A 21,968-nucleotide genomic window follows, 5' to 3' on the forward strand; every position below is an offset into this window, starting at 1 on the left:
CCATTATATAAAATAATACACACCTAGAGTTATGATAAGAAAAAAAAAGACAAAATATATTCTAGAGGAATTCACTTGAGGGGACACAGTTCCTATACCTGAAATCATTAAACACTAATCATTAGAAAGCATATAGTAAAGAATTAAATTGTCTGAAATAAATAGTGTCATAGGAAATTAGAAGTAGAAGAGGCAAACAATGTACCTTATTGAGGCTACACTGACCCATCTCTCCCTTCCCATACAACACTCTACTGTAGCAGTAGCTCCACCATTCTTAGGGTATCATAAATTAATGTCCGCAGCCGTCTCATTCGGCTTCTGATCCCCGGCCGGCGAAGGGAACAGGAGGGGAGAAAGAGACAGGCGCAGGCAAACCGACTCGAGTGATAAACACGGGTTCGAGGCACGCAACGGTTGTGAGCACAGACCTTTACTGGAGTTAAGCTTGCATTCTCTGTTACAGGTTCCACGCGGGCCTAAGCACCCCGCGGGGAGACAACCTCTATGCGGCCGTCAGGTACGGCTCCCTGTGGGTCGTCTCCACCCACCCTGTCCCGGTAACCTCTTATATACTGTGCCCAAACCCAATAGGTTAGTGCCACGTATACAGAGGTGATTGGAAGATAGGGTTGGTGGGCGCGTACGTCATACGCGGAAACAGGATGCGGGCGCCATCTTGACTCACTCGATGGGCGGGGGGAACTCTAGAGCAGGCTGCAGCGCGTCCACTAGGCCAGACCCGGGAGGCGGCTCTCCACACCACCATTCTTAGGGTATCATAAATTAAGTCAGAGATAATTTCGCTGGCAGAATCTCAGGAGATTTTAATGGTAATGTAGCATATTTCACAACGTGGAGATCAAAGGTAGAGTTTGGGCCTGCAGAGAAGATCTGTCTCTATATTAAAATAACTTTCTAAGTTTCCTCTCAATAAAACTGAGAAACCATCTACATCCATGTAACATGGGGAGGGGAGAAGAAATGAGAAGGGAAAGGAATGGAAGAGGAAGTTTTTTAGTAGAGTAAGCTTGATTATTGTCTTTCCCCTAAGAGGTTTCTAAGTCTATCAGGCTCAATGGCTTTCTCCTAATTTTTGATCCTTCAAATAGGCCATGAACAGACTTCCTGATACCTCAAGATAAGCCTCAAAAATCTTTAACATGTACATAGATAGGAGAAATCAGACAGATTTCAGCATTCCTACTTTAGCCTTGTTTCTGAGGGACTTAACAGACCTTAAGAAAATGAGCCTCCAGATCTCAACTTACTGGTGTTCAATTAATAAAGTGTTTTCCAAATTGTGATTTACAACTCCTTAGTAGATAACAAAATCAATTATAAAATGTCATGTATGTCACATATTTGTATGTAGGTTTCCTACTCTGGGTTACAGGCCAAATGTTTGGAGCACACTTTGGCAGGGAATGAGATGAATGAAGGAAATTCATCATATTTGTATAGCCTGGATGTACAAATCCATATTAAAATAATTTTCAGCAAATGAGGGGAAGAGACAAGTCAACTGCTATGCCAGACCTCCTTATAATTCATATCTGAAGAGCATCCACTATTAATAGTATAGCTCAACATACCTCCTCTCATAGAAGGATCTGGAGAATACTCCAGACTTATATGTTGGGCTCTTCCCCATGACCATCTACTGGAATGACTATTATTTCCTTAGATCTATGGGTATTAAAGGGTTTGTGTATGTATGTACAAACATGCAATGTAAAATGATATTTCTTGTTAATAATGGGTGATGCTGGGACCTGTCCATAATAATTAAGTTTGTTAAGGAAACATTACCTGTTAGAATATATGTAGCATAGGCCATCACTTCATATGGTGGGACGGAGAATGCCCTAAAAGACAAGCTGCAAGTTAGATCAGCTGGCTCTAAAAGTTGGATAAAGTCCTACAGCCAACAGGACAGCTGACAAGGAACGCAAATCAGAGTATGTGTGAAGTGGTTTCCTCTTTGTTCACTCCTATTCTGCAGATCCTTGCTAATTCACCATAGAAAGGCCACCTCACTGCTGTCAAAACTGCCCTGAATATTAACCCAAGAACAGGTCAAGCAGAGGCGCTCATCACCATAACTGTCATTACTTTGTTGTTTCTCTTCCTCCCCTCCTTCAGATGATACACATTATATGTTATAGGCTATATATGTTAAACTGACATATTTGTAAGATGAGTTGTTCACTATGCTTCCAGGCTGTGTGTATGAAAGCTATTTGAACACCATCTCCCTAGAAAAGCACTTTGTTCTCATCCATGCAAACCCTAAATCTAAAAGAAAAGGAAAGGCTAAGAAAAGCATAAAGAACTTCCCACAGAGCAGAATAAATCAATTTCATTTTAGTCTCACCTTTTATTCCAAAATATGGTCATTATGCTACCTACAATTGACATAAATAGATAAAGAAATGCATGAAAGAGAGGAGACTGGGTGGAAGTACTATTAAATGCCATTTTTCCAGCTCTTAGCAATTTTACAAAAGCACTTACATATACACTGTAACATTTAGTGCAGACTACAGTTTGGTGCTCTAGACAATATTATTAATCTTTATTTTTCAAATAAGGAATGAAGGGTCATAAAGGTAAAACAAAGACAACACTCATACCACACTGCTTCTCTACTGACCTGGAATGCTTGGGGCTTATTCAAAAATGATAAGTTGGAATCCCAAAAACAAACAAACAAAAAACAAGTTTTAGGGGGCATAACATCCAAATCCCTTTTGATTTTCTATAACTCTACACAGTGTTACAAAGTTCTCATTAATATCTGCTTCTAATTACGCTTCTCTGCTGCTACTAATTATTATGGTCAACAGTTCCATGGGTTGCTCAAGCAAATACCATGAAATGGGTCAAGTTAAGTATTGGGAATTATTCACAGTTTTAAAGCTAAGAAGATGTCCAAACCAAGGTATCATCTAGGCAATGTTTTCTTCCCAAAAACTGGTGTTCTGAGTTGTCTGGCAGGGAAATTTAGTTCTTAGTTTGTTCCATGGCAAGGCATGTGGTGGCATCTCCTGGTCTATCCCTTACCTTTTGGGGTCATGTGATGTTCAGTTTCTGGCTGTTCCCTCTGTGGCTTTCTCCCTCTGTCTGAATTTCATTCTGCTTATAAAGTTCTCCACTAACAGGATTAAAACACATAATGATTGAGGTGGGTCACACTTTAACTCAAGTAACCTCATCAAACAGTCCTACTTACAGTGGGTTCACACCCACAGGAATGGATTAAGTTTAAGAATATGTTTTTCTGGGATACATAAAGGTCCAAACCACACAATAGCCATCCAAAGCAGTGGTGATAACTGTCTGGAACAGAGCAAATACACCATATGCTCCCATCCTCTCATAGCAAATTAGATCCTTTATCTGAACCTCACATTAGTTAGATATTATATTCAAAATGCAGGGTCAAATCCAGAAGACTTTGTTTTATTCAACCTGTTAAATGTAACTACAGAGTAACCAAAGAGCGCATTTAAGGGTGGTCCTAGGGCATTCTTCCCACTTAAGAATGAAATATGGATGTATTCAGTGGACAACTCATATGTGAAAAAATGCAGCTTCCGCATTGAGCTAATCTTTCCCAATCTCCTATAATTTAGGAAATTATTGTAAAAGTACTAAGCTATTAAAAAGAGAAGATGGCTTTGGGGAATATAGCATTTTATTAATTTTTTATTAGTATTGAACATCTCTAATGTGCAAGGCCGTGCCTGCTACCACTACCCCAAGAGCAGTGATAGTGGCCAAGGCTCAGAAACTCTGGGGTCCAGGCTCCTGGCAAAGGGACAAGAACTGTTCTTTGATATCTTGTCTGGGTCCTCTCTTTTTCTCCCTCTCTTGCTTCCTTCCTTTTAACAAAGCAAGCCATAACCCTGACTTAGAAGTAAAAGTTCCTAATCGGGACCACTCATATTCACAGAGTATCATAGAAAGAACAACTCTGAGTTGTTCTCTGAATCTCCTCTTGCCATGATTGAATAGCTAACATTTCCAAAAGGGTCCCCTATTTTATGTTTGGAGTTTTTGTTTGCTTGTTTGTCTTGATTTTTTTATTTTATTGTTGTCATTCTTATTTAGTTCATTACAACTATAACTGCAAACAATAGGAATAGAGAGTGGAAAGAAATTCCCAAGAAAGACATACTAAAATTGCATATAACACATGTATAGATAATCCAAATTCTAATTCAAAATAATCATGTTCCATGCTCGCTTTGACAGCACACATACTAAAATTAGAATGATACAGAGAAGATTAGCATGGCCTCTGCACAAAGATGACACACAAATTCGTGAAACGTGCCATATTTTTTATCAAAAAAAAAAAAAAAATCATGTTCCAAAAGGAAAAATTTCAGAGACATCAGGGAGTAAACTATACTTGCATTGCAATTAATAAGGGCAATTATCTTTTCTTTCTTATCATATCAATATTTCTACCATATAAGTAATTATCCATCTTTTACCATTTAAATATAAAAATATTTGTGAAGACCCAGGGCCCAGGTCCCCTGCCCCATAATTAGAATAAGTTACTACACCTACAGCCTACAATGATCAGGACAGAAGTTGAAAGTCATCAGACCTCCTCTGGGGGGAGGGGTATCATAAACAAACCATTAAAACTCCCCTCCCTTGATCACTGTTGATAACAAACCTCCAGAATCCCTGTGTCCCAAGACCCTGCTGAAACTCTGTTATTACACCCTTGTCCTAAACCCTTATAAACCATCCCTTTGTAGAATGCTGACTTCTATTTCCTGACCAATCGCCATCAGGAAGAATTTTCTCCTAATTGTAAGTCCCAATGAAATACAAGCCTAACCCTCTGCCTACCATGCTCTTTAGTCATAGGGCTTCCCTGGCCCAAGCCCTCCAAAAGGTGGGTTGAAACACTTGGCAAGTCAGTCAGGAGACCAAAGAGCCACCAGTCATAGAGGGCATGAGAATCTGAGGGAGGAAATCCCAAATTGGCCTCTATCATCCATGTTGGGAGGGATGGCTGCCCTCCTAGACAAATAGGGACTGCCATGAGAGTATGAGGATGCCCTGAAAACTCCAGCAGGGTTGCTGTTTTACAACAGGTAGCAGGACAACTAAATTTGTGTAAGAAGAAAGGAGACCACCAAATAGTGGCAGCCATAGTATGGCCCCTCTTAGGAGCCTTGTGGATGCCTACTGAGACATAACAAGTGGCAAAAGCTACTTACTGTGCACTGTTTAGAGGAGGAATTAGAACTAAGAGAAGTTATGCACCTTGCCCAGGCTGAAAGGAAGGATTCTCTGACTGATCACCTGCACTGAGAGGATGGCCGGTTAGAGATTCTGGCATCCAGAGATGCCCACATCAGAGGCCATAGTTGCCTTGGACTTGATTCCCAAAAATACTGAATAATCTGGGGTAGGACCCAAAAAATTTTGGATCCCATAGATTCTTCATCTCATGATGAAGAGAAGGAAAAAGAAAAGGTTTGGGAAGCAGAGGATAAAGTAACATCACCCTTGTATGCAGCAGTTCCAAAGTTTGTCTCTTTACAACAAGAAATTAGCACTCAGTTATGTCATTATCACTTTGTTTTAGATTTAACTAATGCTTTCTTTAGTATCCACCTAAATAAATCCAGTCAACCTGTCTACACCTTCACTTAGGAAGGAGAATAAAGGACATTCAGTGTTCTCCCACAAGGCTATTTACATAGCCCAGCCATCTCACACAGCCTCGTGGCAAAGGTTTTGGCTAAGTGAAAAGGTCCCACAAGTTTTAACTCTGTTTCATTATATTGATGATGTCATGTTAACCTGTAACTCTTTTTCAGAACAAAAAGAAGCCTCAGGCTCATTGTTACCTCACCTTGAGAGCTAGGGATGGGTAATTAGTCACGACAAACAGCAATGCCTTGGTTTGCCTTGCCAAATTCTTAGGTGTTGTGTGGGTAAATAAGACAAAACTCATTCAGTCTGCAGTAATTGATAAGATACAATGTTTTCATATGTCACATATGGCAAAACAACCAATGGGCTTCTTGGGGTTGATGGGGTATTGGAAACTTTTTGTTCTTCGCTTAGCCCAAACGTTAAAACCTTTGTATGTCAATTAGAAAAGATCATACTCAGAAATTGGAGGACCTCCAGCAGGATGCTTTTGTAAAAGCAAAAGGAGGAATAGCACAGCACAAGCACTGGGGCATGGATCCAGACCTGTCCTGTAAAATGGATGTAGCTGGTGATGTCGGCTTCAGGTCTGTGGCAAAGGCAACATTCTAAACCACTGTCCCTTGGCTTTTGGTCACAGTTATGGAAATGGGCAGAACTGACTTACAGCTCCCCTGAAAGAGCAATTGTGTGCCACATATAATACCTTACTACAAGTACAGGGACTGACACAAAGAGGCCCAGCCACCTTGAAAATGGCCATGCCTATTCAGGGATGGATAACTGACATGGCTTCCAAGCCATACTCTAGCACTGCCCAACTACCACACTGACCAAATGGAAGGCCTACCTGCTATAGCAGAGTATTTTCAATACCGGCCCTCTAAGTATAAAAATGCACGAGATTCTCAGACCAATGTCCTATATAGAAGATTCAACAGCACCTGAAATAGCTTCTGAAATGCCCACTATAGAAGACACAGGTATCATTCCCAAGTTTGCTTGGTACACTGATAGATCTGCTAGCTGGTAGCTCCCACATGGGTACTATAGCAGTACAATCCAGTCCTAACACTACATGATGGGAGACTGATGCTATGCAAAACAGTCATTGGGCTGAGTTAAGAGCAGTACGGACAGTAATAGTGCATGAACCAGGAAATGCACTAACTGTCCTGACAGCTGGGCAGTTTGCAAAGGCCTTATGACCTGGAAGCAGGAACACTGGACAGTAATAGGTCATCCCCTCTGGGGACAGGAACTGTGGAAAGACATCTGGGATGCCTATCAATGATGTAAGGTAACTGTCTGTCATATCCCTGCCCACACTCCCAACACGTTACCCAGGAATGTGGAAACAGATGCATTTGCACAGGTTCAGAGCAGCACAGCTGAAACCAGGGAAGCAGCAGAATAGCTTCATCAGAAAAGTGGACCCTGAGGTTATCAAACCCTGTGGTGTCTGGCCCAGCAGTTCCAGTTCCCAATCATGTGCCAGAAGCTAGCGGACACCACTAGAGAGTGCCTTTCATACTCTCTGTATCAACCACATAGGTTACCATACCAGATGGGATATTATCAGCCAGTCACAAGTCCAGATGACCCAGTGTAAGTGGATTTCATTGATCCCCTTCTGCTCTCAGAGGGAATGAAGTATGCTTTCACTGCTGTGGGCATGGCTACAGGACTGCTATTGGCTTCCCTGGTGGGGAAGCTAACCAGTGGGCCACTGCCCAACGTGTGGAGAAAGTGAGTACTCTACATGGAGTGCCTACACAAACAGTGTGGAGGGGACCCCTTTCACTGGGAAGATACCAAATCCTGGGCCCTGGATCAGGACGTCATGTGGACATTCCATCTGCCCTACAATCCCACAGGTGCAGGCCTTATTGAAAAAACGAATGGTTTGTTAAAGGAACAGGTAAAAGATGATAAGAGGTCCTTACGGTAGTGGACTAAAAGACTCCATCAGGCCTTAACTCATTTGAATGCAATGCCACACGCTGCTGCACCTGTCCCCACTGAAATACTAACATTAGGACTCATGCAGGCCCTAAGAATACAAATCAAAGCGCCTGCTGCTTTGCAGCCCAAAAGGGGAAATAATAATTTGTTGTTGCCTATACCTCAGACCACAGAGAACGGGGAAAAGGAGGCCCTTTGGTCTTGGTGCTGGCCTATGCAGTCATGCTGGTTGGGAATCTTAAACCCAAGGGGAATAGGAGTCACCTAAAATATTGTAATCTGACCATCACTTATACAGAAAATGCCTGGGAAAATTTTTTTCACCAACCTGGGCTTCCTGTTCCCATGGGAATCTTAAGTATAATTATATGGACCCTTCTTATGTCTAAACTAATGATTGATGTCATGGTAGAGGACTCTCAAATTTGCAAGGAGAAAATATCTGATATTTTAAACTTTCCCATAATGCTCCTCTACCTAGTACCTTGCTGTCCACCAGTGGAACTTTAGTATGTATATTGTTAGATCAGCAGGAGTTACCCCTTACTGTCCCCCATAAACATTTTGCTTTTTGCCCATAGTGTCCTATGAAATGCCTTCTTACAATGCTGGGTTTACACGGACTTGCCATTTCCAGGTGCCACTGGCCTTCCTTAAACTGTGTTCATTGCAAATTGAACTGTATGGAATATCCTGCTGGCCTGGAAGAATTCAATGCATTGAAAAATCTTGAAAAGAATCTTCTAATTGCCTTTCTTGACTATGGTGGCATCTCTTTGTGGGGTTGTTATCTCTCTGTGGGGTATTCCTAGTGCTCTGGTGTCTCTTATACTGTTGTGGAATATGGCTGCAATGTCTGTCCTATGGATGCAATGACTGTCCTATGGTCAACATAATCTGTTGCATGGGGGTAGATTGTGGGACCCATGGCTTGGGACTCCCCTTCACTCCATAATAAGAATAAGTTACTACACATACCCACCTATGACTAAGACAGAAGTTAAAGGTCATCAAACCTCCTCAGGAGGGGGAGGGGGAAGATTATACAGATAGCATTAAAACTCGCCTCCCAGGGTGCATGGGTAGTTCAGCGGTAGAAGTCTTACATGCCATGTAGGAGACCTGGATTTGATTCCTGGCCCATGCACTCAAAAAAAAAAAAAAATTCAATAAATGGTGCTGTGATAATGGGATATGGGATATCCACATGGAAAAACAATAAAATGTGATCCCCCCCCCACAGAGTATACTAAAAACGAAAACAAAAACAAAAATCCTCCACTGCCTTGATCCCTGTTGATAACAAACCTCCAGAACACCTGTGCCACAAGACCCTGCTGAAACTCTATTATCACACCCTTGTCTTAAACCCCTGTAAACTGTCCCTTACACTCCCCACTCTTTGCAGAACGCTGACTCCCATTTCCCAACCAGCTACCATCGAGAAAATTTTTCTCCTGTTTGTAAGTCCCAATAAAATCCATGCCTAACTCTGTTCTTTAGTCTTGTTCTTTAGTCTTAGGGCTGCCTTGACCCACTCTCTCCAAAAGCTGGATCGGAACAGTACTACAAAAAGTTCATTTTGTGCATCCCAAACAAATCTTCTATTTTAATAATTTAAAATGAATTATGAACACAATATGTAAAGCTATCCTATGGTAAACATTTTTGCAAAGTGAATATTTGTGCCAATACATAAAGTTGAATTTTACATACTGGGTTTCACATAGGCTGTGTTTATAACTGACATGGGTGATTTTGAAGCTGCATATTCATAACCAAGTGATGTACTGTAAATAGGACTGAGTGTGGGCCAATCAACATGTGATGTTAAAGTGGCTGAAAACACCACATAACTGTTGTGATTTAAGTTCTTAAAACTGCTCATTCCAAATGGCCCAGTAATGGACTACTGATACAACAAGGTCTTCTACAAACAGCGTGTGGTTCCAACAGATAGTATTCATCACAAGAAAATTTTAAAATGACAACCTAAGTCGGTTAGAGAGACACAATTTAATGGTCTGTGATGTTCTTTCTTTCTGACCTCAACCTATCATCCAATAATACAATTTTACCATAAGTGAACCAAGACTGAGATGTATGCATATTGAAAATTGCTTAGCATTTCTAGAACAACTTATACCATAATGAAGCACAAGCATAATGAAGTGTGCTTTAAAACTTCCATCATTTAGAAAGCCCAACTTAGGGAGTTACTCTCACCAGGTTTATATGCAGTAGAAGTTTAACCTACCCACACTTATTAACTGAAAATCTTAAGAAACTAACCACTTATTTTCTTCCCTGGATCTTTCCAGAGAGGGAAAGGGGCAAAATAAAATGAAAAGGGACTTGGTTATCAATAGCTGCCATGATGGAAAGTGGAGTTTGTCCTCAATGGTCTAGAGAAAGACTGATTTTATGCTTTAAATTCTGCTTCCCCTGTGGCTTAGAGAAAAGTGGAGAGGGGAAATACAAGTCAGAATGAAAGGGAGCATTTCATGAGAAGAAGGGAAAAATCAAAAGATTTCCCACTTCTATGGGCCAAAGTCAGATAATACAAAACCACTTAAAATTATAAAGGGGGGAGAGCTGGTATTGGAGAAAAGATAGGAAAGGGAGGTCCTAAGTTCAAAAGAAAATCATCCTCTGATTGCTCAACTCCTCTCAAGGCTGTGGCAGATGCAAAGCCCATGGGGTAAGCAATGAAGTCACTCAGAGCTCACCTGCCTCATGAATCAGGGCCCTGACTTACCAGCCCATGCCTCAGTCCCACAAATTTATCACACAGCCTGAGCTGATCTGCGCTGACACGTTTCACTGTGTAGTAGCCTCATTTCTTCAAATGAGAAAAATCTGGAATTTGGACACCAGATAAATGGCAAACATCTCCTTTTCTCTCTGCTCTGCAGGCATGGCATAACTACAATAATTTCATAACAGCTCTTCGATCCTTTTCTTTCAGTTAAATGTAATCATAAATTTAAGAAACAAACAGTGCTAAATGAAATACGTGAGACTTGAATTTTTTGTTTAATAAGAAATCCAACAGGTTGTTTATTCCCCTCTCTGCATATGAAAGTACCAGTAATTGCCTTCTAACTGAACAAGGAAAACTTTCAAGTATTTTTACCTTTCAGCAAGCAGAAATGTTGAAATAAACATTTTCAGAACACAGATTATTAGGTCAGACAAAAACAGAATTTTTTAAGTTACAGGTTATTTTTCCAGGACATACCAACAATACACAAAAGCCAGGTTTTTTATAAGACTCCTTTGTTAGAAATAACATTTACAAGGATAGTTTTATGAGAAAAATAAAATTGTACCTGTGTCTCTAGAGCTAGAGAGAAAGAGGGAATAATTTATCCTTACTTTGCTGAGATTTTCATTAGCAGTTAGAAGTCTCTATAGTTTAAATGCTAGTACCAAAATTTCATTAATTAGAACAAAGAGAAAAATAAAGGCTAGCCTGAGAAACTTAAAACTTACAAAATGGAAAAGGAAAAAGGCCAAATAAGATTATTAATAAGTGAAAATAAGGACACGTAATGTAACAACTCAGTAATATTATAGTTAGAATAATAATTGGTCTTACAAAGGGGGCCCCATTATGTGGGGAATTAGAATAATCTGCATGGATATTTTAAGTTTCAGAAGTCTGATTTTCCCCAAAATTCAAAGTTAACACACTAATTCTACACATTTCTTTCATTAATAAATTGGTAAAAATATAATGTCCTCAACTGAAATATAAATGCACTTTTTAATTCCTTAAAGGAATTTTGCATTATATAAAAGGAATTTAAGAATTAGTATGCCATACTGAGGATCAAGGCCCTTCCTAGAAGTATAAAATATTTAATTAACTATCTTGTAGAATTTTTAATTGTGATATCTAAATGCTAAACAGAGCATTAACATCTATTTTTCTTTATGGATTAATGTTTTCTAGACTCCACACACTGTCAGTTCTATAATAACACCTTAGGGCACAATTTAAGGTTTTGGCCTCATTTCTAAACAATGTTAAAAGGTAGTGTTTAAAATGGCCAAAAGACACATGAAAAGATGCTCAACTTCTTTGGCTATTAGGGAAATGAAAATCAAAACCACAATGAGATATCATCTCACACCCACCAGAAAGGCCATTATCAATAAAACAGAAAATAACAAATGCGAGAGAGGATGTGGAGAAAGAGGTACACTTATCTGTTGGTGGGAATGTTAAATGGTACAGCCGCTGTGGAAGAGAGTTTGGAGGTTCCTCAGGAAGCTAAGTATAGACTTGCCATATGGTCCAGCAATACCATTGCTAGGTATCTACTCAGAGTACATGAAGGCAAAGACACAAATGGACATTTGCACACCAATATTTATAGCAGCATTATTTACAATTGCAAAGAGATGGAAATAGCCCAAATGTCCATCAACAGACGAGTGGCTAAACCAGCTGTGGCATATGCATACAATGGAATATTATGCAGCTGTAAGCAGAATAAAGTTATGAAGTGTGTAACAACATGGATGGACCTTAAGGACATTATGCTGACTGAGATTAGCCAGAAACAAAAGGACAAATACTGTATGGTCTCACTGATTTAAACTAACATTAATGAATGAACTTGGATAATTTCAGTTATGAACAGAGGTCATCAGGAGATAGAAATAGGGTAGATATTAGATAACTGGAACTAAAGGGATAAAGATTGTGCAACAGGAATGATTGTAAAATTCAGAAATGGATAGCACAATACTACCTAACTGTAATACAATAATGTTAGAACACTGAATGAAGCTGAATGTGAGAATGATAGAGGGAGGAGGCCTGGGGGTACAAATGAAATCAGAAGGAAAGATATATGATAAAGACTGAGATGGTATAATCTAGGAATGCCTAGAGTGTATAATGATATTGACTAAATGTACAAATTTTAAAAATGTTTTGCATGAGGAAGAACAAAAGAATGTCAATAATGCAGGATGTTGAAAATAGATGGTAATTCATATTTTAAAACTTTAACTTATGTGTGAGACTAAAGCAAAAAATATTTATTTGGTACAAAATTTATATTTTGACTAGTGCATTTCCTAATATAATTTATGTGGACAGCTTAATTGAACACCATAAGTACATGGAACCTTGAGTTCCATGACATGAAATTTTGTAGGTTTGTCCAGACCGATGCTTCGATAAATCCCAGAAGGATTTTCTGTTGGTTTGAAATGATGTATGTTCCCTAGAAAAGCCATGTTTTAATCCTAATCCAATTTTGTAAAGGTAGCTGTTTGTCCTAATCCCTATTCAGTATTGCATGTTTGAAACTGTAATTAGGTCATGTCTCTGGAGATGTGACTTAGGGAGTCATATCTTGATGTGATCTTGATGTGATCTTGAATGATCAAAAGTGGTTGTTAAACTGAATTAAGGGAGATGTGTCTCCACCCATTTGGGTAGGTCTTGATTAATTTCTGAAGTCCTATAAAAGAGGAAACATTTTGGAGAATGAGAGAGATTCAGAGAGAGCAGAGCAGAATGACATAGCCATGAGAAGCAGAGTCCATCAGCCAGCAACCTGTGGAGATGAAGAACGAAATTGCCTCCGAGGGAGCTCCATGAAACAGGAAGCCAGGAGAAGAAGCTAGCATCTGATGTTGTGTTTGGCATGTACCCTTCCAGATGAGAGAGAAACTCTGACTGTATTCACGATGTGCCCTTTCACTTGAGAGAGAAACCCTGAACTTCATCGGCCTTCTTGAACCAAGGTATCTTTCCCTGGATGCCTTAAATTGGACATTTCTATAGACTTGTTTTAATTGGGACATTTTCTCGGCCTTAGAATTGTAAACTAGCAACTCATTAAATTCCCCTTTTTAAAAACCATTCTGTTTCTGGTATATTGCATTCCAGCAGCTAGCAAACTAGAACAGATTTGAACAGTGAATAAAAAAATATTTGCAAAATCCCCTTGGGGGGATGGTGAGAAAAGGGGAAAATTCATTTTCCTCAAGTGGAGAATTCTTGATATTCTCACAAGCAGTGGGAACAACCAAAGCAATAGGCTGAGCCCCCAGTCTTGGGGTTTCTTCATATGAAACTTAACCCCACAAAGGATAGGCTAAGCCTACTTAAAATTAGGCCTAAGAGTCACCCCCAGAGAATCTCTTTTGTTGCTCAGATGTAGCCTCTCTCTCTCTCAGCCAACATGATAAGCAAACTCACTGCCCTCCTTCTCTCTAAGTGGGACATGACTCCCAGGGGTGTGGACCTTCCTGGCAATGTGGGACAGAAATCCTAGAACGAGCTGGAACTCACCAAGGGATTGTGAAAACTTCTCGACCGAAAGGGGGAAGAAAGAAATTAGAAAAAATCAAATGTCAATGGCTCAGAAATTCCAAACAGAGTCAAGAGGTTATCCTGGAGGTTATTCTTATGCATTAAATAGACATCACCTTTTTAGTTAAGGTGTAACAGAGAGGCTGGAGGGAACTGCCTGAAAATGCAGAGTTGTATTCCAATAGCCATGTTTCTTGAAGATGATTGTTTAATGATATAGCTTTCACAATGTGACTGTGTGATTGTGAAAACCTTGTGTTTGAAGCTTCTTTTATCTCCCTTATGGGCAGATAGTAAAACATATGGATTAAAAATAAATAAATAATAGGAGTAACAAATGCTAAAATAAATTTAGTAGATTGAAATGATAGTGATCAATGAAAAGGTGGGATAAGGGGCATGGTATGTATGAATTTTTTTCTGTTTTCTTTTTATTTCTTTTTCTGAATTGATGCAAATATTCTAAGAAATGATCATGCTGATGAATATAAACTATGTGATAAAAAAAGAATGTTCATATTGTATGTTGATTGGTATCATTAATAAAATTTTTTTTAAAGTAGTGTTTAATTCTGACTAAGCTACTCTCATTGAATAACTAATGAAGCATCACTTTCCAAACCAAGTAAAGATTACATTTGCCTAATAAAAAAAAAAGGGGGGGAGTGTTTTCTAATATATTTAAACAACTTCTTATGTAATTTCAAAATCAATAAGATTTTCCAAATTCTCTATGCTGTGTTATAAGATATTATTATCATAATGTATTTTTGGCTCTGTGATCGTTAGGTTTGTGTGTCAACTTGGCCAAGTGCTGACGCCCAGTTGCCTGGTCATGCAAGCACTGCCCTATCTGTTGCTGTGAGGACATTTCATGGACTTAAATCATGAACTGATGGTTGTATCCATGGCTGATTACATCTGCAGCCGGCTAAGGGGAGTATCTTTTGCAATGAGTGACAGTTAATCTAATCACCTGGAGGCATTTAAGGAGAATTCAGAAGATAGACCTTTCTTTCCACTTCAGCCAGCCTGCCTGCCTCTCCTGGGAAGTTCATTGAGGGCCTTCATTGGAGCTGTCAGCTCACAGCCTACCCTACAGATTTTGGACTCTTAAGTTCCCACAGTTGCATGAAACACTTTTATAAATCTCATATTTATAGATATCTTCTGTATAGATTAATACAGGCTCATTTCTTTCATTCACAAAATAAAGCAATAGGCCCTCCACCCCATTTCCAGGGAATAAACCAGCTGCTACGCAAAGTGCCATCAGCAGAGTGGAGGCAGCCTGGAGTGTGGATGTACAACCAAAGACTTAAATGAAAAGAGGTAATACCAGATAGTGGTCAAGACCCAGGGTTGCAAAGTTAAACAGACCTGAGTCTAAATATAGGTGCCGCAAATTTACTAATTTTATGACTTTGGCCAAGTACACTTAACCCCTTTAAGCCTCAGATTACTCATCAGTAAAATGGGAATAATGACGGTACTTATTTCATAGGGCTGCTAGGAGAATTATAAGATAAGGCAGATGTAACACTGAGCCTCAGGCCTGATCTTGGGGTTTACTCAGCAGATGTTATTTTATTACATTAAAACTCTGATCAATCATCTGGGCATTTCTAAGTTCAGTGTAACTCCAGGATGATAAAAAGGTGTGAACTTGTCTACCATTCAATTGGTGGCAGCTACTTGATGAAGAAGGATCACAAGTCTAAGTGTGAGCTCAAGGGAAAAGAGTTCTCAATCAGTACTCCTTCTATGGGCACAGAATGAGATGGTAGCGACGTTTGCCATCCCTCGTATAGGTACATATAGGTTATCATTTAAGTAGTATATACTATTTATGAATTTTTTGCTTTTCTCTAAGTTCAGCTTTAGAGTAAAATTCACCCACAGGTGTGAAAGGGGAACTGTGAGCAATAAGTCTACAGAAAATTACTAAATAGTCCAGGGTACCCCAATTCAAACTGCCAGTGTGATATTGCCAAAAAGATTAAATGGACTGATAGATCATCACAGTAAATAATTACATTTTATAATACCTACATTACATATAGACCTTAGGCCAAATAGTTTTACTTACTGAAAAACAGTATATAAGATCATTTTTTGAAATGTGTGACAGAGATGGAAATCACTTGCATTAAGCTAGTTTTTTTAACAATGGTGATGTTTTCTTTTCAAAATAACCATTCAATGAGCACATATTAAGAATGCGTTTCTTTCATGTAATTTTTTTAATTAATAAAAATTTTTTAAATGCAAAAAATATATAATAATCTTTCAAAAGAGATTAGCCACAAGCTCCAATCCTACCACCATGCTGCCAAGCTCCATAATTTAAAAACACATGATTTTGAGAAAACAATGTAGAAGAGAATATAATTTTTAAAACAATTTTACAAAGAAGCCTCATCTGCTAAATTCATATTACATAAGTCCATTAGATTTACAAAAGACATTTTTCAACAGTTCAAGTTGAATCCTAGTCAAAATGTATCTTCTGCTACAGAAAATGTATCAAAATATGGATTCTATTATCGATAAAGCAGCATTGTTAATTATAGCATCCAAGATGAAACGTTAAGCCATGTTCCCCATATTTACATGTTTGTTTTTGTTGGTTTATTTGTGTGTTTGTTTGGGGGAAGTGCATGGGCTGGGAATCAAACCTGGGTCTCCCGCATGGTAGGTGAGAATTCTACCACTGAATTACCCTTGCACCTCCCCCCACACACCCTTTTGAATTTTATCAAATAGAACTCATGTTTTGGATGGAAGATTTCCTAAATCCAAAAAACTGCATTTAAAAAATTATGATTACTTTGAAGAGTTGGAAAAGCTAATTACCAAATTCATCTGGAAGGGAAACAGATGCCAAATAACTAAAAGCATCCTAAAAAAGAACTAAATGGGAGGATTAAAACTCCCTGATTTTAAAACCTATTATAAAGCCACAGTGGTAAAAAACAGCATGGTACTGGCACAAAGACAGAAGCATTGACCAATGGAATCAAATTGAGAGTGCAGAAATAGACCACCAAATCTATGCGCAACTGATTTTTGACAAAGCCGCCAAATCCTCTGACTGAAACAAAATAGTCTTTTCAATAATTGGGCATGGAAGACCTGGATATCAATAGATAAGAAAATGAAAGAGGACCCTTATCTTATACCCTACACAAAAATTAACTCAAAGTGGATCAAACACCTAAATATAAGAACTAGCACCATAAAGCTTCTAGAAGAAAATGTAGAGAAACATCTTCAAGACCTAGTAATAGGAGATAGCTTCCTTAACTTTACACCCAAAGCACAAGCAGCAAAAGAAAAAAATTGATGAATGAGAACACCTCAAAATCAAATGCTTCTGCATCTTGAATGACTTTGTCATATCACATATCAGACAAAGGTTTGATTTCCTGTACATACAAAGAAATCATACAACTCAACAACAAAAGAACAAATAATCCAATCATAAAATGGGCTAAAGATAGAAATAGGCATTTTTCTGAAGAGCAATTACAGATGGCTCAAAAGTACATGAAGAGATGCTAATTTTCACTGGCTATAAGGGAAATGCAGATCAAGACTGCAATGAGATACCACCTCACACCTATAAGAACGACTGCTATTAAACAGGAAACTATTTGGAGAGAATGTGGAGAAACTGGGACACTTAAGCACTGCTGGTAGGAATGTACATGGTGCAGCCACCATGGAAGATAGCTTGGCAGTCCCTTAGGAAACTAAATATCAAGTTGCCCTATGACCCAGCAATAGTACCACTTGGTTTATACCCAGAAGAGCAGAAAGCAATGACACCAATAGACACTTGTACACTGATGTTCATAGCAGCATTATTCACAATCGCCAAAAGATGGAAACAAACCAAATGCCCAACAACAGACGAGTGCATCAACAAAATGTGGTATATACATATGGTGGAATATTATGCAGAGGTAAGAGAAAATGATGTCCTGAAGCACGTGACAAGATGGATGAGCCTTAAGGACATAATGCTGAGCGAAATTAGCTGACACAAAAGGACAGATACTGCATGATTCCACTTTAATGACCAGCATAAAGGTATAATCAGAGGCTTATAATATAGAATATAGGGGACTTAGAGATACATAGAAGCTAGAAATGGGTGAACCGTTAGCTAATGAGGTTGAACTCCAATGTAAGGGAATTGATAGGAGCGAAGGTAATTCTCCAGTGGGTCTAGAAGTAATATAACCATATTGAAGATGAACCAGATTGAAAGGGGTTGTATAAACCTACGTTTTTCACTGACTCGCACTAGAAATATGAACTAGTTCTTGTAAGAATTACTCCAAAGATATGATTCTTGTATAAAGAGTGTTTAAGTCCAGGGTACAGGGAGAAAATTGCTATTGCATGCTATGAGCTATGTTCAAAAGGAAACCATCAGCACTACCACAGCCACAGCAGAGATAAATAATGGAGGGAGGGACAAGAGTTAAGAGGAGGTTTAGATTTCCTATTTGTCAAGGCTGTGTTTATTGGTTTTCTGTCTCTTGGGAAAAATGAAATTATCTAAAATTGAGAATGTTGATGGACTGTGGACTTTGAGCCCTCTATATGACGCCCAATGAATGCAGGCAGCTGAAGGATGCACTGACGGAGAAGGAGATTGGTGAACGATGGTGTATACTTACGAACGAAGGTTGTGCTGCTACAAAAAGGAATGTCGTGAGGCATGCAACGATGTGAATGAACATGTGGGACATTTGGTGAGACAAAATAAGACAGAACAAAAGAAAAACAATGGTATGGTCACCTTTAGAAAATGCCTATAAGAAAACAGGGGCCTAGAGTGTGAGCTCTTAGAGCAGGACCCTTTATGTCTGGAGTGGTGATTATTATTTCTGGATTCTGAGAGGCTGTTTTATATGTAAAACCTGATGTTTGGAGATAAGAATGAAGCCAAACAGGTTGGGTTTAAAGTAATTCAGAACATAGAGGTAAGAAAGACAGTGTTCATATTTTAGTACCACACATACTTTTTGAGATCAATGGAAGAAAGGTTTATTTGATCTGGTACTGAAATTTTCTGTAGTGCATAATCTAATTCAACCTATCTGTATAGCTCATTCGAACAACTGAAACACAAGAAGCACAGAATAAGAAAGAGATCCTTTAATCCTGCATAGATTATTGTAATGCCTGGAAATGTCCTAAAGTATATTAAGCAGATAATCAAAAAGTATTGGCAAAGTCCCTGAGGGAGGGGTGAAAGACTATGGAACTACTAAAATTAACCATCAGGGAATCCGCTGATACTGTGTCAAACCTTAAGGATACCCAAATCAATAGGCCATGCCCTTGATCATGAGGCTTACTCTTGTGCAGCTTATGTAGGTAGCATAGAAGCTTAGACTACTTATAGGCATGCCTAAGAGTTACTTCTGGAGGACCTCTGTTGTTGCTCAGATGTGGCCTCGGTCTCTCTAAGCCCAACCCTGCAAGTGAAATGATTGCCCTCCCTCTATGTGGGACAGGACATCCAGGGGTGAAAGTCTTCCTGGCGACATGGGAGATGACTCCTGGGGATGAATCCAGCCCTGGCACTGTGGGGTCAATAATGCCACCCTGACCAAAAGGGGGAAAAGAGGTATAATTAATAAAGTACCAGTGGCAGAGAGAGTTCAAATAGAGTCGAGAGGCTACTTTGGAGGTTGCGCTTATGCCAAGCTTCAGGTAGACCTTGCTACCTGTCATAACCTGCAGACTCCCAACCAAGACCATTCCAGCCAATCCTAAAGAACACCTAAGACAATATATAGGATTCCACAAGGGTTACAGGCACTGGAGTAACTTTCCAGAAACCTACAACCTCCAGATGGTCCCTGGTCCAGATAAGTCCTGAAACCAAGCCCAGCCTCTCCAGAACATCAGATAGCTCCATCTCCCTATCTCATATTAGTGACAGACCCTTCCAATATCAAAAATTTAGAATTGCCATATCCCAAACAACCCCAAAGAAAGGTATGGAAAGATCAAAGGTGATGGTGGAATTATACAGAGAAGATAGGACTTAACAAATGACTATGAATGCTGAATCATTAAATTGTTATCTCTTTTAGTCTCCAGTATTTTAGAGCAGCTAGAAGTAAAAATCTAAAACTGTGAAATTGTAACCCAGGTTGAAGTTTGAAATATATTCTACAACTAATTGTGGTGCTGTGCTTTGAAATGTATAGCTTTTTTGTTTATATGTTATTGTTCACAAAAACAGGGGGGAAAAAGTTGATTGTGATGATAAAAAAGTATTTAAGCCATCTAGCCTCCTATATTCTAGAGCAGTTAGAAGGAAAAATACGAGAGGATCGTATGGTAGCCCTTGACAAACTGTGGGATCTGTCCTGTAACCACATTTTTAAGAGCCCTTTGAAAACTATTGCTTTTTTATTGCTTTGCTTTACATATATGTTATACTATATAATAAAAGAAGTTTAGGAGGACTTCCGGAGAAGATGGAGGCTTAGTAAGACGCGCGGGTCTTAGTTCCTCCTCCAGAAAAGCAACTAAAGAAACAGAAACAATACGAAACAGCTCCCGGAGCCACGACAGAGACCAAAAAGACAGCGTACCCCATTCTGGAACGGCTGAACGGGCAGGGAGAATCCGCTGTGGTGAGATACCCGAGGGGCGCGCGTTTTCCCGGCCGGGGCGGCTGGCGATTGGGGTCCCCTCCACGCACATGGCTCCCCGGTCTGACTGGGAACGTTGGATAGCGGGGCCCTCCCGCCACGCTTGGCGTCTCGGGCCAGCTGGGTAATTTGGACCGGCACTCCCCCAAGCTGTGGCAGCCGGCAACCCCCGCTCCACGTGCAGTTTCCCAGGCCGACTGTGAGATTCGGATTGGCAAGTTAAAGGAGCCACAGCATCTTTTACTGGTGGGACCCGCAGACAGATGAGCGCCACGAGCGCCACCTACTGGACAGGAAAAGAAAAACAGCCCAGAGATTTCACAGAAAAACCTTTCAACCAGCCGGGTCCCACACCCAGGGAAATCTGATCAAATGCCCAGACACCAGCAGAAAATAATGGATGACGCTTGGAAAATTGAAGATATGGCCCAGTCAAAGGAACAAACCAATAGTTCAAATGAGATACAGGAGCTGAGACAACTAATGCTGAATATACGAACAGAAATGGAAAAACTCTTCAAAAACCAAATCAATAAATTGAGGGAGGACATGAAGAAGACATGGGCTGAACAAAAAGAAGAAATAGAAAATCTGAAAAAACAAATCACAGAACTTATGGGAGTGAAGGACAAAGAAGAAAAAATGGAAAAAACAATGGATACCTACAATGGTAGATCTAAAGAGACAGAAGCTACAATTAGTGAACTGGAGGATGGAACATCTGAATTCCAAAAAGAAACAGAAACTATAGGGAAAAGAATGGAAAAACTTGAGCAGGGGATCAGGGAACTGAATGACAATATGAAGCGCACAAATATACGTGTTGTGGGTGTCCCAGAAGGAGAAGAGAAGGGAAAAGGAGGAGAAAAACTAATGGAAGAAATTATCACTGAAAATTTCCCAACTCTTATGAAAGACCTAAATTTGCAGATCCAAGAAGTGCAGCGCACCCCAAAGAGAATAGACCCAAATAGGCGTTCTCCAAGACACTTACTAGTTAGAATGTCAGAGGTCAAAGAGAAAGAGAGGATCTTGAAAGCAGCAAGAGAAAAACAATCTCTCACATACAAGGGAAACCCAATAAGACTATGTGTAGATTTCTCAGCAGAAACCATGGAAGCTAGAAGACAGTGGGATGATATATTTAAATTACTAAAAGAGAAAAACTGCCAACCAAGACTTCTATATCCAGCAAAATTGTCCTTCAAAAATGAGGGAGAAATTAAAACATTTATAGACAAAAAGTCACTGAGAGAATTTGTGACCAAGAGACCAGCTCTGCAAGA

General features: G+C 39.5%; 1 long non-coding RNA gene and 1 other non-coding gene across 2 annotated transcripts in view; one reads left to right on the forward strand and one right to left on the reverse strand.

The window, feature by feature from the left end:
• LOC143655587 (uncharacterized) overlaps positions 1–21,968 on the reverse strand; it is a 76,539-nt gene that overhangs the window by 17,570 nt on the left and 37,001 nt on the right. The window lies entirely within an intron of this gene.
• LOC143656586 (U6 spliceosomal RNA) lies at positions 4,245–4,351 on the forward strand. The gene has a single exon (XR_013162504.1). It is a non-coding gene; the product is annotated as a U6 spliceosomal RNA (small nuclear RNA).

This window comes from Tamandua tetradactyla, chromosome 14 (genome assembly GCF_023851605.1).
Source record: "Tamandua tetradactyla isolate mTamTet1 chromosome 14, mTamTet1.pri, whole genome shotgun sequence".
Lineage (NCBI taxonomy): Eukaryota > Metazoa > Chordata > Mammalia > Pilosa > Myrmecophagidae > Tamandua > Tamandua tetradactyla.